This window comes from Lissotriton helveticus, chromosome 5_1 (assembly GCF_964261635.1).
Source record: "Lissotriton helveticus chromosome 5_1, aLisHel1.1, whole genome shotgun sequence".
In the NCBI taxonomy this organism is placed as follows: domain Eukaryota; kingdom Metazoa; phylum Chordata; class Amphibia; order Caudata; family Salamandridae; genus Lissotriton; species Lissotriton helveticus.
This window is the reverse complement of record NC_136065.1, coordinates 467,831,952-467,852,490: the sequence shown is the minus strand read 5'-3', so window position 1 is coordinate 467,852,490 and position 20,539 is coordinate 467,831,952.

The window sequence follows — 20,539 nt, the reverse complement described above, 5'->3', positions numbered from 1 at the left end:
TACGGCACAGCTGGCAAAGCTAAAAGCCCTGATACTGGCACTACAGAATACGGATTGTGAATTCCCCACACTTATAGTGTGTGACTTGCTCTATTGTGTCCTGTCCTACAATGAATATTTACATTATCGGAGCCATAATGGATTTAGGGATTCCATGGGTTGCACAATAAAGCACAAACTTCTTTGGGAACAAGTGACGAAGCTGAAAGAAAGCCTGTAACGGGCTCATTTAATTTATACATTGAGTCATCAACATGTTGGCATTCACGTTGAAGGGAATTCAATGGCAGAAGAGGCCGCCAAGGCAACAGTACACACTGCTGCAGTTGCCGCAATCACTTGCTCAAGTACACAAATGTATGGAGCAATCATGATAGCTGTCAATGCTACCTGCAACAGTTCAGCCATGCCTAAAGGCTTTCCACTCAAGTACTCCTACAAGTTATATGTGAAAAATATTCTGTATGCTCAAATTCCAGGCATGGGGGATAGAGTAATGCCAAACGCTGATCGTAGATTTGTACTGATACTCGCTGCACATGAGGGTCTGGGTTCAGCACATGCAGGGATCAATGCTATGGTCTTGTTAATAAATCAGCAATATTGGTGGCTCGGTCTTACTAAACAGACCAAGGACGTTGCCCTCAAATGCGACATCTGCCAGCAAATTAAGGGTTCCACCGTGGCATGCCCACCACAAACACCCCTATTGATCTCAGACAGACCTTTTGCATGTGTCTATTTGAATCACTGCAGCCCCCTACACTCAGACGGGGCTTACAAGTACCTCTTAGTGGCAGTGGATTCTTGCACTAGATTCCTGTGGGTTCGGCTGAAGCTCAAACTTTAATAAAGGATTTGAGAGTCTTCATCGGGACATACGCAATTGGCACACTCCATTCCGGCCAGGGCCCAGCGTTTAGCTTTAAGGCTTAGAAAGAAGCCATGGAAAGTTTGGGTGTGACTTTGAGGTACTCTTCCCCCTATCATCCTGAGGGAAATTCGGTAGTTGAGAGGAAAAACTGTGACTTAAAGAAAACAGAAACAGAAAGAGTATTAGGCTCGAGCAGCAGCTGGGTCAAGCACCTATATGGGGTCCAGAGGACACTTAACAAAATGCCAAGAAAATCCCTGGGGGGCGGACACACTATGAGCTCCTGTTTGGGGTAAGAACGTGGGTACCCATCCTCGACAGAGTCAGCACAGTGGCGGCTGAAACTCCATTTGACCTGGATGATCGTTTGGATGTTTTACTGGACCTGAAAGAACTTGCAGCTAAACGTAGCAACGTCTAAGTAAAACGCACCACCACTGGGGAAGTGTAAACGGTAACTGCAGGATCTGCCTGGGTCCCGAATGTTAGGGGCCTGGTCAGAGAGAAAACTGTGGACAAGAAAGAATTTTGGCCTGTACCTAGCCTAGTTGTTGAAGGAATGAGAACTGTCACTCTCCCAACCTCTTGCCGGTAATCGAGACAAAAGGTGTGTATTGATTGATCTGAACAAACCACACTATGTGGCCGATACTGATCAGTAGGCCACGTGGGCTCCTGGGTAGCCACCACACTCCTGTTGCTACCATACAGGAAGTTCAGATGGAAGCTTTAATAACAGAAGACTCCACTCTTCAAAGAGAATTGGCAAGCAACAATGAAATGATGCTTCTACCAGTTGAAACAACCACAGCTGTACAGTCAAGTACAGATATTTCAATTAAAAAAATGTACGTCTGTCATCATGCCACAGAATGAAACGACAACCAGTTCAACAAAACCTGCTGAGCTGCCAAGGATAGATCGGATGGCGTCTGGCTACTTCGTGCATTTTGATCACTTCTCATCGGATGCAAGTGAACCTGAACTGCCAACACCGCCACTACCTTTCAAGCTTTGAGTTTATGCTTTCTATCTTAGGCTGAAAGAGACTTACTTTGCTGTTCCCTGGATATATCTATGGATCACAATTGGATTAATTTTCCTGGTATTATTGATTGGTATAGTAACTGTCTTTTTCCTGATTCTGAATGGACACTTTCTCCCAGACCGCTCCGCAGTACCACTTATGAACTTGTCCCTGGTGAACATAACAGCAGTTCCTGTTCCTGAAGGAATTGTATGGGACAGGGTATTGTATGATGTATGTGGTCATACTGAATTTTTGAAAATTCCATACCGGTTTAAAATTTCTTTAGATGACCTCATCACTAGCACTTACTCTGATGATTGGGACATGGAAACAGTGCATAACTTGCTTTCAGATCTAGAGCAATCAGCTGCATTTTCTAATTGTGAATTGTATGATGGCACTAGTAATTTTGGAGTCCTGTTCTGTTACCAACATTATGGTCACCATTTTTTAAACATAGCCAGTATCCCATGCGCAATGTTTTTAAATATACACAATGACAACATTGCCCAAAACCGCTGAAGGGTAGCTCAAAGACTTGTGCACACAAGTTTCCCAATTTTTCAGGGTTTGAAACATCTGACCCAGCCTCAAATTATTACAGGATTGCACCGACAACTGCGAAGAAAAATATGCTAAAGAACACCAAGCTGATATACTCTGCTTCTTTTATTTTTCAACTGTCTGTACAGGTTTTTAACTTTTGGAGAGACAATATAGACACAAAATCTGTCTGGGGGACGAAAGATTGGCAGGTTTAGGGAAAGGTGGCGTTATTTAGAGCATGCCTCATACCTCTTCAAATGATTTTCCTGAATAAGACAGTACAACAAACTTCCTGTCTAGGTATAGCAGAAGTGAAGGATTAGAACATACCACGTATTCTCACGTTTTGAGAAATGGCAGCAGTGTACACAGTGAGGATACATTAGACACCATGATACGTAATGGTTCGCTCAATCATCAGAGCCCAATTGCAATGGATGGTTGGAATGTGGAAAATTATATTTTGCCTGACCAAATAATGTCCACTACATATACCCTATGTTACATTCATGTGCATGTCACCCATGCATATTTCTCGTAGTGGCCTGAATCACTAGGCCTCTGCAAACATGTCCTGCAAGTCAAGTCATCAAAGTCTCCCAAACGTTAAGCTAAAATAAAGGCCCATGTATTTTGCATTCTGCATTGTGCATTTTAAATAAATATCGTACTGAGCCCTTTATTTTATTGTGGTTGAACCACTTTCTGAACTTCTGCCAAGACAGTGTTATGAATAACAGTTATCTGTTTTGCTGTACAGAGTGGCATCCCTGCCCGGTGAGGAAATGTAAACAGAACCCGTTCGCGACAGATAAGGCCTAGCTCTCTGTCTCAGCCCCCATGCAATGAACGGAGAAATATATGCTTTTCTGATTCTTAGTGGTGAACAACCTTTTGCTTCAGACAATACATCCCCTATCATATCAGATTGTACAAGATGTGCTTTTCGCCCTGACACAAGAGATGTCTCTGCTAGGCCGAAAGTCAGCTCTCTTCCCAGTTACACTTCAGTTGCACGCCATGCTCAAAGTTGCACAATTAGGGCAGAGTTCCAGCTGGTCATGCAAACTCCTCCCCTAAGTACCCACCCACCTATGACATCTACCTATCATCTACCTATGACTCATCAAGTGTACGCCCACATGCTCTTATCTCTTTCTTTCTTGCTCGGCCTGGAGCGCTCCTCCCTATGTACAAGGAGAAAATTGTATATATGCTGTTCATTGTTATTGAATGTTAGATTACTCTTCCTGAACCTCAGTGGTGATGGAACATATTCTCCCTTTGACTCGAGTTATTGGAATAAAGCCCATTTTAACTCAGATACCACGGACTCTGCTTCTCACTTGATGCATGATAATTGTTAATGCCTAGAAATTAAGCCAGGGTAATATTTTATTTACCACATTAATTGGCGCCCGAACAGGAACATGTCCCTTTACCCACTCGCCGGAGTTTGTAGGTCTAGTCTTTGCCCCCTTCCACAGCCGTGACGGATTTTAAAGTGTACACGCCATTGGGATTACCCGCTACTCCCTCAGGCCCAGGAGGAGGACGGACTGCGACCAGGCATCCATGTGAGGCGGTGAGGAAAGCGGATCGTCTCAACCCAGAGCCCAGCCCATGAGAGAGCAAGGTCCGAGGTCTCCAGAGGTCCACCTGTTCCAAAGCGCATGCGTAGAAGTCCGAGGCCTTCAAGTTTCAAGATTCTGCTTCCCGGTGAGTACCACTATGGGGAATGCATCAAGATTAAAGACGTGCCCATGGTAAACGTGGGTGCGGTAAAGACGTGTCTCATTCACGTGAGACCGGTAAAGACGTGCCCATGGTAAACGTGGGCGCGGTCAAGACGTGTCTCATTTTTGAGACCGGTATGGTTGTACTGTATTTCAGTGCATAAAGTTTTTCAAGTACATGTTTAGCTCTCTGTATCAGTTTAGGTTGTAACTGTTTTAGTGTTTAATATTTGTTTGTGTGTGAATGATTGTTGATTGTTTCAGTCTATTTTTGTGAATATTGGTTTCAAACATGCCACTGTTTTCAAAGTTACGTCAGATAGGGACCAGAAAAGGTATACTAGAAGAACCAGTTAACATCCCGCCTAGAGACACACCTGGTCATTATATGTATAATAAGCATGGGCTAGACGCCATTTTGTTTTTAGATTTATGGGTAGACTACACCAAGGACCTGGAGGAAAAGTATAGATGGCCAATCTCGGGTACATGGGATCCTGAATGTATTATGAGGGTGGAGGAAGCACTATGGAAAAAGAAGTCAAGACCCTCTCAGAAAGATGCCATCGAATTGTGGCGCAAAGAGTCACATAGGAGAACAGAGAAAGAATTGAATAAAGCAGATAGAACTAGACAAGCTGGGGAAAAAGCCAGAGAAAAGGAACTGCGGGAGGAGGGGGAACGTGTCAAAACAGAACAGACTGATAGGGAAAGAAACGCCGTTGTTAATGGTATTTATCCCGTTCTGTCAGAAGAACTAGCTAAAGTGACCACCTCAGAAAGATCCAGTAGGTCTCGAACGCCACCACCTGTACCATATAGAGTACATAGAATAAAGCCGACAGCATCTGAAGCATTCATTTCCTCGTATCTAGACGAGTCCCTTCCAGACTACGTTAATGCAGGTTTTCCTCCACCCCCAGCAGCAGATCAGCTCCAGCAACTTCAGCAGCAGCTAGTAAAAGATGACGTAGGTCCCGGGGCAGTGGGAGGGGTGCCTACTGTAGATGCAGCCATTCCATTTTGTGTATATGATACAGAACCAGGAAAGGGTTCAATGGTCGTGATTTCACGTAGACTAAGACAAGCTGTTGCATATCTAGAGACATTACCAGACATGAAAGATCACCTAGATAGCATGTATCGTTTTATTAGAACGGGGGAGGGACCAGATAGTATAGCACAAGCCATGGCACAGAGAAAAGTAGGGGTTAAGAACCATGTCTTACGTTTTATTATTAACTGCCTGATCAGGGAACAGGACGAAGGGGACGGAGATGTAAAAGCAGGATTTATAGAATGGAGTGATCACATAGATGCCGGTAGACATGAGAAACAGGGACAGATAGATGCCATGTACAAGAAAATACGAAAGGAAATAATAGAAAGGCACAGAAAAGAGTCTGAGGAAAATGGTGAGTTATCAACAGAAGAAGTAGATGAACAAAAAGACAAGATTAATTATGTAGGAAAAGCGCGACAGTTTGACAGACCCAAGTGCCTTGATTACCGTAAACAGGGGCCAGCTATAAAAGAAAGGTATTCCCTTGAAGCATTATTCCAGGCTACTGAAAAAGCACTGAAACAATGGATAGGGAGTGAGAGACCTCCCACACAACACGAAATAGAGTTGGCCCGGTCAGCCACCCAGTGGGTGTCCAATGCCAATATATATAGCAGTGATATAGTGGCTCAGACTTTCTTAAGCCTTCCACCGAACGAACAGCGTTTGGCTGGTATTTACATGGTTCAACACTTGATAACGTTGTATAAAAGTCAGCATTCTGATCCTGGTCACTTGCATAAAATACTTGACGACATTTTACTAGATAGATGGACAGGTTTAGGTACTGAATTAATTAATGTAATCCTGGATCAATGACATAAGTACATAGATTCTCTGACTACATACATGCCTCCAGTCTTACACCATGACAGACATAACGTACACATAGACAGACTGAACCCCCTACGAGAGGTTCATCCCGTTAAGAATGCGGCCAATGAGTTACAACGAGTGTATGTTTACACCCCCTTAACGAAATTAGAGATTCTTGAAATGAAAAAGATGTTGCCTTGTCATGATAAAGACCCAGGGGGATTTCACCGTGAATTAAAAGACATCCTCCGCATAGGAGATTATACATACGCTGACATTCTGAAGCTATTAAAAGTACTGTTACCTGCAGGGATTTATGAAAAGCTTAAGGAAAAAGACTGGGAAGTGGGTGAGAAAAAGTTAAGTTGGGATGCATTGGAAACAGAAGAGAAGGGCAGGCTCCCAGGAGTTGGTCTTGGAGATAGAGCTAGAGAACTACCTGAATTCCTGATACAAGTTTTGCCAAGATTATTGATTACTAAAAAGGAAGATTGGGATGCTATTTCAGCATGTAAACAAAAGCAAGACGAGGACACTAGTGATTTCTATTCTAAATTTGAGAAATGTTTTACTATTAATAGTGGCCTTAAGCCTGGTAGCGAGTCATTTCCACATCTTTTTGTGAGCAAATTAGTAGAGAATTCCTTACCCCAGATCAAGAATAGAGTACTGAAGGTTGAGAGTACTTGGCAAGCAAACAGCCCTTCACAAATGTTACAGATGCTACAGTATCATCAGAATAGGATTAGAGAAGAGCAGGATCATGAAAAGAGACGCATGAAAGAGACAAAAATGAAGGTGCTGGTTGCCCAGACGGTACCGGCGACTTCAAACAAACATAACACGACACCTGTCAAAGGGAACTGTAATTATTGCAAACAACCAGGTCACTTTGTAAAGGACTGCACTGTTCTGAAACACAACATTGCTACAGGCAAGACAAAAGAGCGACAGTACACTCCTAGACAGAATAACACGCAACAGAACACGCAACAGACAGTAGCGAATTATCCTCCACCACCGCCTGTTCATGCCACACCACAAATGTATCAGCACACACAGTCTGACTATCCAGAATATCAACAGTTCTCATGAAACAGCCTCGAGAGGGAAGTAGGCTTGCCCCTTATTGAGGTTCCTGTAGATCAAGAGGGTCCGTATGTACATAGTCGTGTTCTAGGTCAGGATCGAAAGTTTCTGATTGACACAGGGGCGAGCAGAACTACCATCAGTCATGACGAGGTTCCAGGGGCACCTCTCTCAGGCTCACAGAATGTTTCCCTGGGATTTTCAGGAAAGCCTATTGTTAATGAAGTATCAAAACCAGTCTCCCTAGGGGTTGGTCCACTGTCACGTACCACTGACTTGCTACTTACTAAGTCATGTCCAGAAAACTTACTTGGTATGAAGACATCAAAAGATCTAGGAGCAGTTATCTGCTGTTCTCCAGAAGGAGTACGCCTGTTCTTACGTGATTTTAAGGGACATTATGTACTGACTGATTTTGACCACAGACTCAAGAACGTGCCACAGATCCTGTGGGCACAAGGACCGACTGATGTAGGTTACATGGACATTACGCCTCACCATGTCACACTCAAAGCAGGAGTAGTACTTCCACGTATTAGACAATACAAGTTACCACCAGACGCCGAAACAGCATTACTGAAAATAGTTGACGAATTTATTGCACGGGGGGTAGTGGTAGAGACAGTCTCAAATGTATGTAACTCGCCTGTCATTCCTATCCTTAAAAGATCTGATCCTAGTGTATTGCCAGTGTACCGATTGATTATTGACCTGCGAGAATTGAACAAATGTATAGTACCACAATATCCAGTGGTGCCAGACATTTCTTCATTATTGACTGCTATTGATTCAGAGGCTACTTACTTTACTGTTATCGACTTGAAGAACGCTTTCTTTAGTGTTCCCATTCACCCAGACAGCCAGTACCTGTTTGGATTTTCATTAAGAGGTCGTAGCTTTGTCTTTACACGAGCTCCTCAAGGATTTACAGAGAGCCCTAGTATTTACAGTCAGGCACTAAAAAGACAGCTAGACAGCATTCACATGCCTTCCAACACTGCGTTACTACAGTATGTGGACGATATCCTGATTACAGCACGTTCAGAAAAAGAATGTGAAAATGCATCACTGACAGTCTTACATTTTCTGGCTGACAAGGGGCACAAGGTGTCCCCTTCGAAGTTGCAATTCTGTGAAAAGCAAGTAGTGTACCTAGGACACTTGCTTTCCAAGGAGGGGAGACAGCTAACACGAGCACGTATACAGCTCATTGCTAACCTTTCACAGCCCAAGACACAAAAGGAAGTACGTGCCTTTATTGGCCTCACTTCATACTGTAGGCAATGGATTCCCCAGTATGCCTTTCTAGCCAAACCACTCATACAGTTAACTACACAGGAGGCAGGGGGGACTGTCCTCCCTTGGACACAAGAACACACCTTGGCATTTGAGGAATTAAAAAGAGCTTTATGTCAAGCGCCAGTGTTAGCGACTCCATGTTACAGCAAACCTTTCATGCTTTTTGTAACTGAAAGAGAAGGAACAGCGTTATCTGTTCTCACACAAGATCAAGCAGGAAAACACAAGCCTTGTGCTTATTTTTCTAGCACACTAGACCCAGTGGCCCAGGCTCTGCCTGCATGCCTGAAATCAGTTGCAGCAACAGCCCTAGCCATAAGACAAAGTGACTCCATAGTGCTGGGTCACCCTCTGACAGTACAGGTCCCACATGCAGTGGAGGTACTCTTAAACAGAACACAAACACAACACTTGACTGTAGCAAGACTGACAGGATATGAACTGACATTATTTCAACCACACATAGAGATCAGACGTTGTAATATTCTGAATCCTGCAACACTTTTGCCCTCAAGTACAGTAAATGCACCATCACATGACTGTGTGGAACTAATGAATATAGTGACAAAGCCAAGACAAGACCTGACAGATATTGCACTTTCAGACCCAGACTTAACGCTCTATGTAGATGGATCATGCATGAGAACGAGTGCAGGAGAGTTAGTAGCGGCCTATGCTGTGACCACTGATAAAGAAGTCATAGAGACACAGAAAATAGACACATTGTCAGCACAAGCAGCAGAGCTCATCGCTCTGACACAAGCCTGCATAAGAGCTAAGCACTTGAAAGTAAACATTTATACTGATTCGCAATATGCCTTTGGCGTTGTTCATGATTTCGGGGTACTATGGAGGGAGAGAGGTTTCCTGACCTCCCATGGGACCAAGATTCAGCATGGCCAGCTTATTCAAGCCCTGTTAGAAGCCATACATTTACCTACAGCCATTGCTATCCTGAAGTGCAAAGCTCACACCAAAGTTACAGACACCATTTCCCAGGGTAATGACCTGGCAGATCGAACAGCCAAACTTACAGCCCAGACACCAACAGACACGACAAGGACAGAGGTACCATTACTGACAACATGTATGACAGTCAGGGATCCCACTCAAGACGTACTCGACATACAGACACATGCCACTGCAGATGAGATAAAGAAATGGACTGAACAAGGAGGGATCCAGACTGACCAAGGTTGGATGACTAAGGGAAAAGGCACATGGTTTCTCCCAGATTCCATGGTACAAATAATCATTAACACAGCCCATAGTCCAGCACACTTAGGAGAAAAAGCAATGTTAGACAGCTTACAGAACATCTGGTTTAACAAGCACATGCGTGCCGCAGCGAAGCAGAAAGTACGAACATGTATGATCTGTTGTCAGTTCAATCCAGGTAAAGGCATCCCGGTGGAACAAGGCGGATTCCATCCTCCTGACCACCCTTTTGAGGTTCTCCAGATGGATTATATCCAAATGGACAGATGTAGAGGTTACAAGTATGTCTTGGTGGTAGTGTGTGCACTATCTAGATGGACAGAAGCTTATCCAGTTCCAGATTATACTGCTGTAACAACAGCCAGACAGTTAGTGCGCGAGTATTTCCCCAGGTATGGATTACCTCGGGTGGTCTATTCAGATAACGGCCAGCCATTCTCCTCTGAATTAATGAAACAAGTGTCCCTTCTGTTAGGTTACACATGGAAGTTCCACTGTGTCAGACACCCAGAAGCAGCTGGCCTTGTAGAAAGACATAATCAGACCCTCAAGACAAAATTAGCAAAGGTCTGTGCAGAGAAAGGCGTGGATTGGATGGTAGCCCTGCCGGTTGCCCTCTTTTACATGCGTATGGTAGCACATTCCAGAACAGGCCTATCTCCGTATGAAGTGGTTTTCGGTAGACCGCCAAATATGTGGGGTACGCCTATGCCCAGAAAGATAACTGATGTTGACAGTAACATGCTGACAGATTACCTGGCTTCCTTGATGTCTGCACTACTCTCTTGTCGTTCACAGGTTGCTGCCGCCTTCCCTGACAACACACAGGTCAAGGAACACGCCATAGTCCCAGGGGACTTTGTGTGCATCCGGAATTTTGATCGTTCCAGCCCCTCGAGCCGCGCTGGAAGACCCCGAAGATGGTGCTTCTTACCACGAGGACCGCACTGAAAGTGGAGGGACGCAAGGGCTGGATCCATGCCCATCACGTTAAGCGCTATTTTGGACAATGTGGAACATTCGAAAAGAACATTGACTTTAATGACACAACAGACTTTGTGCCGCCTTTGCTTGAAAAGACCCCTCAGCAAGAGTATAGGTCTAAACTTAGATCTAGTAAGTCAGACGTAGTTTAATTGTTTAAGCCCACCCGGTGGTGAATCGGTTAGACCAGTTTCTGACATGTATAAGATCACATATGAGAATAGCAAGATGAGAGATTGCAAGACACTGCAGATACTGCAAGACATTACGCAGCAGATGGATTGTTACCTTGATTATTATTTGATTCTGTGCATTGTTATAATCGGTGTTAGTTTATTGCTACATGTTTTCTTTTTCATTTCCTCACATATACATTCATCCAGTATGCATACGTGACCAGCAATGCAACTGAGTGCTTGGTATGTGGCCAACTACCCCCTTATCAGAAAACAAAGGGAGTTCTGCCGAAATAGATTCTAAAAAAAAAAAAAAAAGATTTTTAGGAAAACATGCCCATTGGATAACATGGCAAATCGCACCTCCGCACAAGACATGCTTTTTCCTCCACTTCCACAGCTCAGATCCTTTTCAAATTTGGCATCACAGTAGTCCAAGCGATGCCCTACATCCTCACCAAAAAGCAGCCGAATCCCTCCACTGGAACGGGTACGAATTTCCGCTCAAAAACACGCCCCCCCCGAAAACGCCAAACAACGCCAAAATCCCTCAACACCTTGTTAAGCAGCATGTTAAAACAAAACATCTTCAAAACGTTACCTCCAAGCACTTGTAAGAGATCCAGCTCTCTCCTGCCTAACGTAATGACAACATACTCTGCACAAACCATGACCACATGGCGCTATTCACAAGCCATATTTACAAGAAACTCAGCAAGTTATAATAATGACATGCTCTTCATAAACCATATTTTCAAGGAGCTATTTACAGGGAACTTCAGTCTCAGAAGGACTTTCTTCTTTCAAAACGTCACGCCATACCTATTTCATTTGCGGTCAGACAGCTTATGTACATCTGCCCTTAGACTAGGGTGGAACTTGTTATATAGCAGACAGAAACAGCGTGGGAGCAATATACAGATTTCAACAAAGGTTTCTTTTTCTTTGTTGGCCCCGTCCAAAATAGTAAACTGCTACGCAAATTAACAAGAACCCTTGAAGCAGTAGTGAATGTGACTGCATCTGCCCTGGCGACTTGATCCAGGAGCAGTTTGCCATGATACTATCACTGTCTGCAGTGTGGCCTGGCGAAATGATTCTGTATGATCAGCTATACGGTCTCATGAATATAGATGTATCCTGAAGGGTTATGTAGGTGACAAGGAGGGAATGTGGAAAATGATATTTTGCCTGACCAAATAATGTCCACTACATATACCCTATGTTACATTCATGTGCATGTCACCCATGCATATTTCTCGTAGTGGCCTGAATCACTAGGCCTCTGCAAACATGTCCTGCAAGTCAAGTCATCAAAGTCTCCCAAACGTTAAGCTAAAATAAAGGCCCATGTATTTTGCATTCTGCATTGTGCATTTTAAATAAATATCGTACTGAGCCCTTTATTTTATTGTGGTTGAACCACTTTCTGAACTTCTGCCAAGACAGTGTTATGAATAACAGTTATCTGTTTTGCTGTACAGAGTGGCATCCCTGCCCGGTGAGGAAATGTAAACAGAACCCGTTCGCGACAGATAAGGCCTAGCTCTCTGTCTCAGCCCCCATGCAATGAACGGAGAAATATATGCTTTTCTGATTCTTAGTGGTGAACAACCTTTTGCTTCAGACAATACATCCCCTATCATATCAGATTGTACAAGATGTGCTTTTCGCCCTGACGCAAGAGATGTCTCTGCTAGGCCGAAAGTCAGCTCTCTTCCCAGTTACACGTCAGTTGCACGCCATGCTCAAAGTTGCACAATTAGGGCAGAGTTCCAGCTGGTCATGCAAACTCCTCCCCTAAGTACCCACCCACCTATGACATCTACCTATCATCTACCTATGACTCATCAAGTGTACGCCCACATGCTCTTATCTCTTTCTTTCTTGCTCGGCCTGGAGCGCTCCTCCCTATGTACAAGGAGAAAATTGTATATATGCTGTTCATTGTTATTGAATGTTAGATTACTCTTCCTGAACCTCAGTGGTGATGGAACATATTCTCCCTTTGACTCGAGTTATTGGAATAAAGCCCATTTTAACTCAGATACCACGGACTCTGCTTCTCACTTGATGCATGATAATTGTTAATGCCTAGAAATTAAGCCAGGGTAATATTTTATTTACCACAGGTTGGTTTAGCCTGTAGATACGAAAGGCTGTCAGTCTGGATTTATGTGTGAAACTGAAGGGTTTCGAATAAATAGGCCTGACCAACAATACATACAAAATAAACATTCTGGGGTGGTGACGTCATTTAGTGTTGGGAAGTTATGCCTAGGATGGCTAAAGACCTTAACACGCTCCCAGGTAAAACAACACTTGTCCCTTTTCCCTAATGATGTGGATCTCAGGGATTTTCTACTAGGTCCCCAGAACCCACGACAAAAGCAATTTTTATATGGAATATACAATGAGTTGTGGAATATTTCTTAACAGGAAGCTGCTGAGAGACTGCGCTCATCCACAATTTATTCACTGGTCAACATAGTGACTTCCACACTTGACGTTATACAGCAAGACATGTCTATATTACATCATGGACAATTGCAATTGCAATCAATAGTGATATTAAGCTGGATGTTGAAAACGTTACCTTCTGGCCACTAAATCAACAGCACAAATCTGTTTTCCGCATATGATCTCACAGGAAGACAGGACGATGGCACACAGAGACGCAAATTATACCGTGTTGCACAATGAAAAATTAGAACAATTACCTTTTACTGTGGCTGAGGCACCAACCACTGATTTGATAATCCATGGTCACATCACACTACCAATCGCGACATTTCGATTCCAATATTATCTCCAATACAAACAGGTAGGTACTAGGGGAAGGATATGTTCATGAGTATTGGGAATTACCGTTCAGGTTTAGATGCAGGAATGGGGAAACAGAAGTTTTTCTTAGTGGCACCGATGGGAAGATGCACCTGCTTGGTTTGCAAAGACATTTCTCTTCACGGGGCGTGTGATACTTCAATGGCAAACTTGTCCTTTTATCTGAAGGGTTCCCCAACTGCTGTGATTCATCCAGTGTTCAAACTACTCTCAAATGGGAGTCATTTAGGGCCAGATGTAGGTAAATCTATTTTACCGACTCATAAATACCGAATTTTACCGATTCGGTATTTATGAATCGGTAAAATAGAAGTACTGAGATGTAGGTAAATCCAGATGTGCATTTACCGAATCGGTAATATTCGGTATTTACCGATTCGGTAAATACAGACCTGTAATGCCCATTCATTCCTATGGGCTTTGAAGCCCATAGGAATGAATGGGCATAACCGATTCGGTATTTACCGAATCGGTAAATACCGAATTTCACAAGGGTGCAGGGGGTGCCACTTTGACACCCTCTAGCACCCCCAAAACAGGTTCGGGTGCCATGTGGCAGGCATACATGCCCTAAGGGCAGGTCTGCCTGTCATATGGCACAGGTGTGCATGCACACATGTGCATGCACACCGGAATCGGTATTTTACCATCAAATTGAATTTGATGGTAAAATACCGATTTGGTAAGGCTTGTGGGACTCAGAAGAGTCCCACCTACATATCAAATTTACCGAATCGGTAAAAATACCGATTCGGTATTTTACAGAATCGGTAAATTTACCGATCGGTAAATTTACCGATTCTGTAAAAATATGCCCCCTACATCTCAAATGCCATTTACCGGTTGGTAATGGCCGAATTCGGCCGTTACCGACCGGTAAAAGCCTACCTACATCTGGCCCTTAATGCTGAATGATAAAGGTTGTTGCGGAATGGAACCCAGCATCGCTTATCTGGTGACGGTTAATTCCATAGTCACTTTTTGTACACAAGTACTGTTTCCACTTGCTCGCACAGTTAGGGAGGAGGCGCTATGGCTTTCAATGGATATTTCTGACATTAAATCTGATTCCCTGAGCAAAGTGAAAGCCATGCTTTTACAAAAAGATGTGGCCTTAACTTCAGCCAAAGAGACATTTTATCTCAGGTTGCAAGGTCCTCACCTGAGATACAGGCACTACTTCACACTAACTTCCCACTACAGTTTGGGGAGATGGTCCATCGTATCTTTAACGTGTCTGATACGAGTGGGATAGTGCACTTTTTTAAATGTATCGGTTCCGGTTTGGTTAGCGCCTTTCAGACGATTTTCAGAGGTATACCAGACTATTTTAGGGGCCTTGGGTATCATATTGTTAGCATCTGGTGAATGAAAGGCCCCGGCAGAGAGGGATAAGCCCATTAGAATAGAAAAAAGTGTATATGCACTATCCTCCTCACTGCCAGGTTCATTACCAATGTTTTTTCAGAAAATAAGAGACCCCTATGGTGTCTCCTTGTTTTACCTATAATCCCATTCATATAGGGATACATTTCTTCTCAGTATTGTTGTCTTTGGAAATTCAAGTAGCCCTATGGTATTACAATGTTTAATCCATGGATATCGATGCAGAGTCTGTATACCCATCTCTGTTCAAAGAGAAGAGGTAGAGTTATATCTTTTTTGTACGGTTTCAACTTCTCAGTGACACACTGCAGATGGGATGATACAAAATTAACAAAAAGCTTAATTGAGAAAGGACACAGTGACAGAGATGGAGTGGTGCGTCATTGAGAAGCTGAGACCGTACAAGATACGACTCCACCTCTTTTCTTTACAAAAAACACAGGTAATGACGCAGGTAGTGGGATGTGTCTATTCACTTCTTTATCTATCCTAATGGGCTTATACTCCCTCTCCGCCGGAGCCTTTTTTTCTACCAGATTCTAACAATGTGATAACCTAGGGCCTTAAATAGCCTTGATGATGTGGTGTCTAATTGCAGGCTTCGTCCATGTGATACTCCCTATCGATACAGAGTAACAGAGTACCTCAACTAGGACCCTCCTCTCGGGGCATTACCCACACTTCACATAATAAAGATGCACCGTCTTAATGATGAAGAGTGATAATATGGTCTGTACATGTAAGATATATATTACCCTTGATGTCCAACAGTTGTCTTTGATCAGTGTGACAAATGCAAAAACAACAGTTGATGGACAGAATGCAGAACTATGTCATGTCATACATTCACCTCAGTACAGAGATCTGGGCCTAAATCCATCATTTTTTTGCTCACCATGCCATTTCAGTTGGAACCTAGCCATATGCACCTCAGTCTTGACTCTGTGCCCCATGGGAACAGTTCAGCCCGAACTGCCAAGCCAGGTCCTCCGAGAATGGAAACAAGCATCCTAGGACCGGTTTCGGGCTTTCAGCCCATATCAGCCAGAATAGCTTGATTCCAGTGGCATAAAAAAAGCACAGGACTCACGTCTGAGTATACCCGTCCCACTCAGGGTGACAAATGCAAAAACAACAGTTGATGGACAGAATGCAGAACAGTGTCATGTCATACATTCACCCAAGTACAGAGATCGGAGTCTAAATCCATAGTTTTTTTTGCTCACCATGCCATTCCAGTTTGAACCTAGCCATATGCACCTCAGTCTTGACCCTGTGCCCCATGGGAACAGTCCAGCCCGAACTGCCAAGCCAGGTCCTCCGGGAATGGAAACAAACATCCTAGGACCGGTTTCGTGCTTTCAGCCCTCATCAGCCAGGATAGCTTGATTGCAGTGGCATGAGGAGCAGGGGACTCACGGTTGAGCATACCTATCCCACTCGGGGTGACAAATGCAAAAACAATTGATGAACAGCATGCAGAACAATGTCATGTCATACATTCACCCCAGTACAGAGATCTGGGCCTAAATCCATCGTTTTTTTGCTCACCATGCCATTCCACTTTGGATTCAAGATAGCCTGGCTGATGAAGGTTATGGCCCCGAAACCGGTCCCACCATGCTGGTTTCCGGTCCAGGGAAGACATGGCTTGGCAATTCGGGCTGGACTGTTCCCATGAGGCACAGGATCAGACTGATTTGCATATGGCCATGTCTGAGCTGGTGTGGTGGAGTGAGTTAAAGAACGATGATGGATTAAACCCAGATCAGTTGACTGGGGGTGAGTGTTTGATTTGCTCAAACGTTCCGTCCATCATCCCCTTTGGTATCCCTTTGTGCGCCTTAAGTTGGCAGGGTATGCCCAGACGTGGGTCCCTTGCTCACTTTGCCACTGGATTCAATATAGCCTAGCTGTTGAGGGTTATGAACCCGAAACCAGTCCCAGGATGCTTGTTTCCAGTCCAGGGAAGACATGACTGGGCAGTTCGGGCTGGACTGTTCCCATGAGGCACAGGATGAGACTGATTTGCATATGGTCAAGTCTGAACTGGGGTGGTGGAGTGAGTTAAAGAATGATGATGGATTAAACCCAGATCAGTTGCCTGGGGGAGAGTGTTTGATTTGCACAAACGTTCCGTCCATCATCCCCTTTGGTATCGCTTTGTTCGCCCTAAGTTGGCAGGGTATGCTCAGACGTGGGTCCCTTGCTCACTTTGCCACTGGATTCAAGGTAGCCTGGCTGATGAGGGTTATGAACATGAAACCGGTCCCAGGATGCTTGTTTCCGGTCCAGGGAAGACATGGCTTGGCAGTTCGGGCTGTACTGTTCCCATGAGGCACAGAATCAGACTGCTTTGCATATGGCCATGTCTGAACTAGGGTGGTGGAGTGAGTTAAAGAATGATGATGGATTAAACCCAGATCAGTTGACTGGGGGTGAGTGTTTGATTTGCTCAAACGTTCCGTCCATCATCCCCTTTGGTATCGCTTTGATCAGGGTTATTCGCAAACCCTTCCGACATATGCTACCGTGCTGATATAGAGGATGAGACCTCTCATGGTCTCCTCTATCAGCTAAGATTTATTTGGACGTTTAAGGAAAAAGTGGCAGTTTTGTCACTTTTTCTTTCTTTCACACAAGCATCCTATGCTGCTCTATCACAACAATAGACTTAGGGACTACAACCCCCATGGTCCTATGGGACTGCTAGACACCGCACACTAAGCGCGTCGACTTGATCACATGCTTTGTAGAAAAAATAGTCTAAGGGACCACAATCCACATGGTCTTGTGGGACTGCCAGTCACCACCTTCTAATTACGTTGATATGATCATGCGATTAGCTTAAACTGTATCTGCGGCTGGGCGAGGACCTCTCATAGGTAATTACTGCACGATGGGCCTCTTTATAGCATGTGTAGGGAGGCGTCATGGGCAACGAGGAGCCACCAGAGTACAAGATGGGCTTTAAGGCCTGTTTTGTGATTACTAGTACCAAGTCGATAAGGCATATTTCCCCTTCCAATCTAAGAGGGAGGTAACATTTTCTTTATTTGAGCTAGCACTTTTTGGCCTAGTTTAGTCTTATGTGTCAGTAGACGTGTGTCTGCCACAATGAGCAGACAGGATATTATTGTTGATGATGTATTGATAAATGTCACATACCATATGAGTGTGTGACTACAGAGGACATCAATGTACAAGATGGGCTTGGAGGCCCGTTTTCAGATTACTAGTACAAACACAGTCCCCTTCCATTTGAAGAGGGAGGTAACATTACCTTTAATTGGGCTATCACTCTATTTACTTGGGTTTTCTTAATGTTTGTCTCAATAGTTTTCTTTTTGGCCTTTGTATCAAGCAGTTTCATGGGTCAGTAGATTCGTCTCCGCCACAAAAAAGTAGACAGGGTATTATTGTTGATGATGATATACTGATGAGTGTCTCATATATTAGTGTGCGACTACAGAGGACATAGTCTTTCCCCAGACCGGATGGCGGGTATCTCAAGAAAGGGCAAAAATAGGGGTCATCCTAAGTAATGTGCATGTTTGTCACTTTTTGCAAGGGTTTTGTCTGCTGTGTGTCTTGCAGAGCAATATCACGAATGACACACAATGAGGTCTCCTACCTCTGCATGTAATAAATGGTCAAATGTACCTACATCAGTTAATTAAAAACCTCGTCCTGTTGTTTGTCCATTTACATTAGGTGAATTAGTACTTAGACCAGGTAGGAAGTACTCTGGTTTTAGCTGTACATGGCTTTTAATATTTGTGAGGCTAAGGGCCAGATGTACGACCCTAAATTGTAATCGGGCAATAGGCCAGTTTGTGACCGCAATTTAGGGCATGGCCATGTACAAACCTCATTTTGCGAAACAGTACATTTTACCGATTCGCAAAATGAGGTTTGCAACTCGCTATTCGGAAGGGCTGTGCTAAGGGCGTTCCTTCCTAATAGCGACTCGCATTTGTATGTATGAATGAATGTTTTGTGACCGCAATTGCGGTCGCAAAACACTTGCAATTTACCACCTACTTCAAGTAGGTGGTAAACCATTCACAAGCGGGAAGGGATCCCCAGGGAACCCCTGCCCCTTTGTGAATGGATCAAAAAGGTGATCAAAAAGTATTTTTTAAGGACAAGCAGTGGCCCTTTAAGGAAAACGTGCTGCATTTAAAAAATAAAACTGCTTTATTTAAAAGCAGTCACAGACATTGCACCTGTCTCATTAATATTATAAGTAGCAAATTGGTGAGTCGTACATCTGGCCCTAGGATTGGTTGGGATCCACGGCCCTGAAAAATGCCCTCGACCTATATAGGCGATTAGATTTGGGCAGAAACATGTTGGCACAAGGACAATGGTTTGAGCCATTGCGCTTTCACTCAATTGCATAACTGTTTTTAGATGCACCAGGACTGAATTAAGGACATTGGGATCATAACCTGAATTCCCTAGACTCTCTGCTCTGGAGGGTAGGTGCCGATTTGCACTGTGTCCAGAATGGCTCAGATGAAAGGGAACGTCTGAGAAAGAGTTAGGTGAGACTTCGGCATGTTGCTAGTTAACGTCACTGAGTGTAGAGGTGGGAGACGACCGCCTGGGGCGAGCTTGCCTTCAGTAGTTAATAGGGAAAGATCGGGACCCCTGACCTTCGCCAATGCGCTGCAACCACCACTGTCGTCTTTGTGAACACCCGAGGGACACTGGTGAGACCAAAAAAAGAGCACAGCTAACTGAAAATGCTCCTGCCCCCCACCCCATGAACCGCAGTTAATGCAGATGAGAATGCAGGATTGGGATGTGAAAATAGAAGGTCCAATGCTACCATTCAGGAAAGTTTTGAGAGGGCACAGATGTAGGATAGAGTGGAGGCCTCCATCCTTCATGGGCACCAGAAAGCGGTGAGAATAACAACTACAACCTACTTATGATGCCGGCACCTTCTTCATGGCTCCTTTGGCTAGAAGAGCCTGCATTTCCTTATGCAACAAGGAGAGGTGCTCCTCCATCAACTAATCTGAGGACTGTGGCAGGGGCGGTGGGGTTTCTGGAATGGGAGGGTGTAACCTCATCAAACCATATGGAGCAGTCACCTGGCCTAAGGTATTGTTTGCACTGAGGCAGGTGGTGCCTGATCCTGCCGCCAACAGGTTACCCATATTGCTGCAAGGGCATATTAAAGAGGTTTGGAGGCTGTGGATGCCAGAGGGTGGAGGACTGGGCAGATCTCAGGACTTGGGTCGTACAGGACTAGTGGAAGCCATGTTCCAGGCCATGTAATGACTGCTTGCTGTGGTGGCAGGATAGAAAAGGATGTGCTTGGTAGCCCCAACGGTAGCCACGGAAGTAAGAGTGTGGCTGGTGTTTGGCCATGGTGAGTCCCAAAGACTGGATGGTGATCCTACTCTCCTTGAAGCGCTCAAGGGCTGAAGCGGCCTTGTTGTCAACACAGTCATCGAAGAGCAC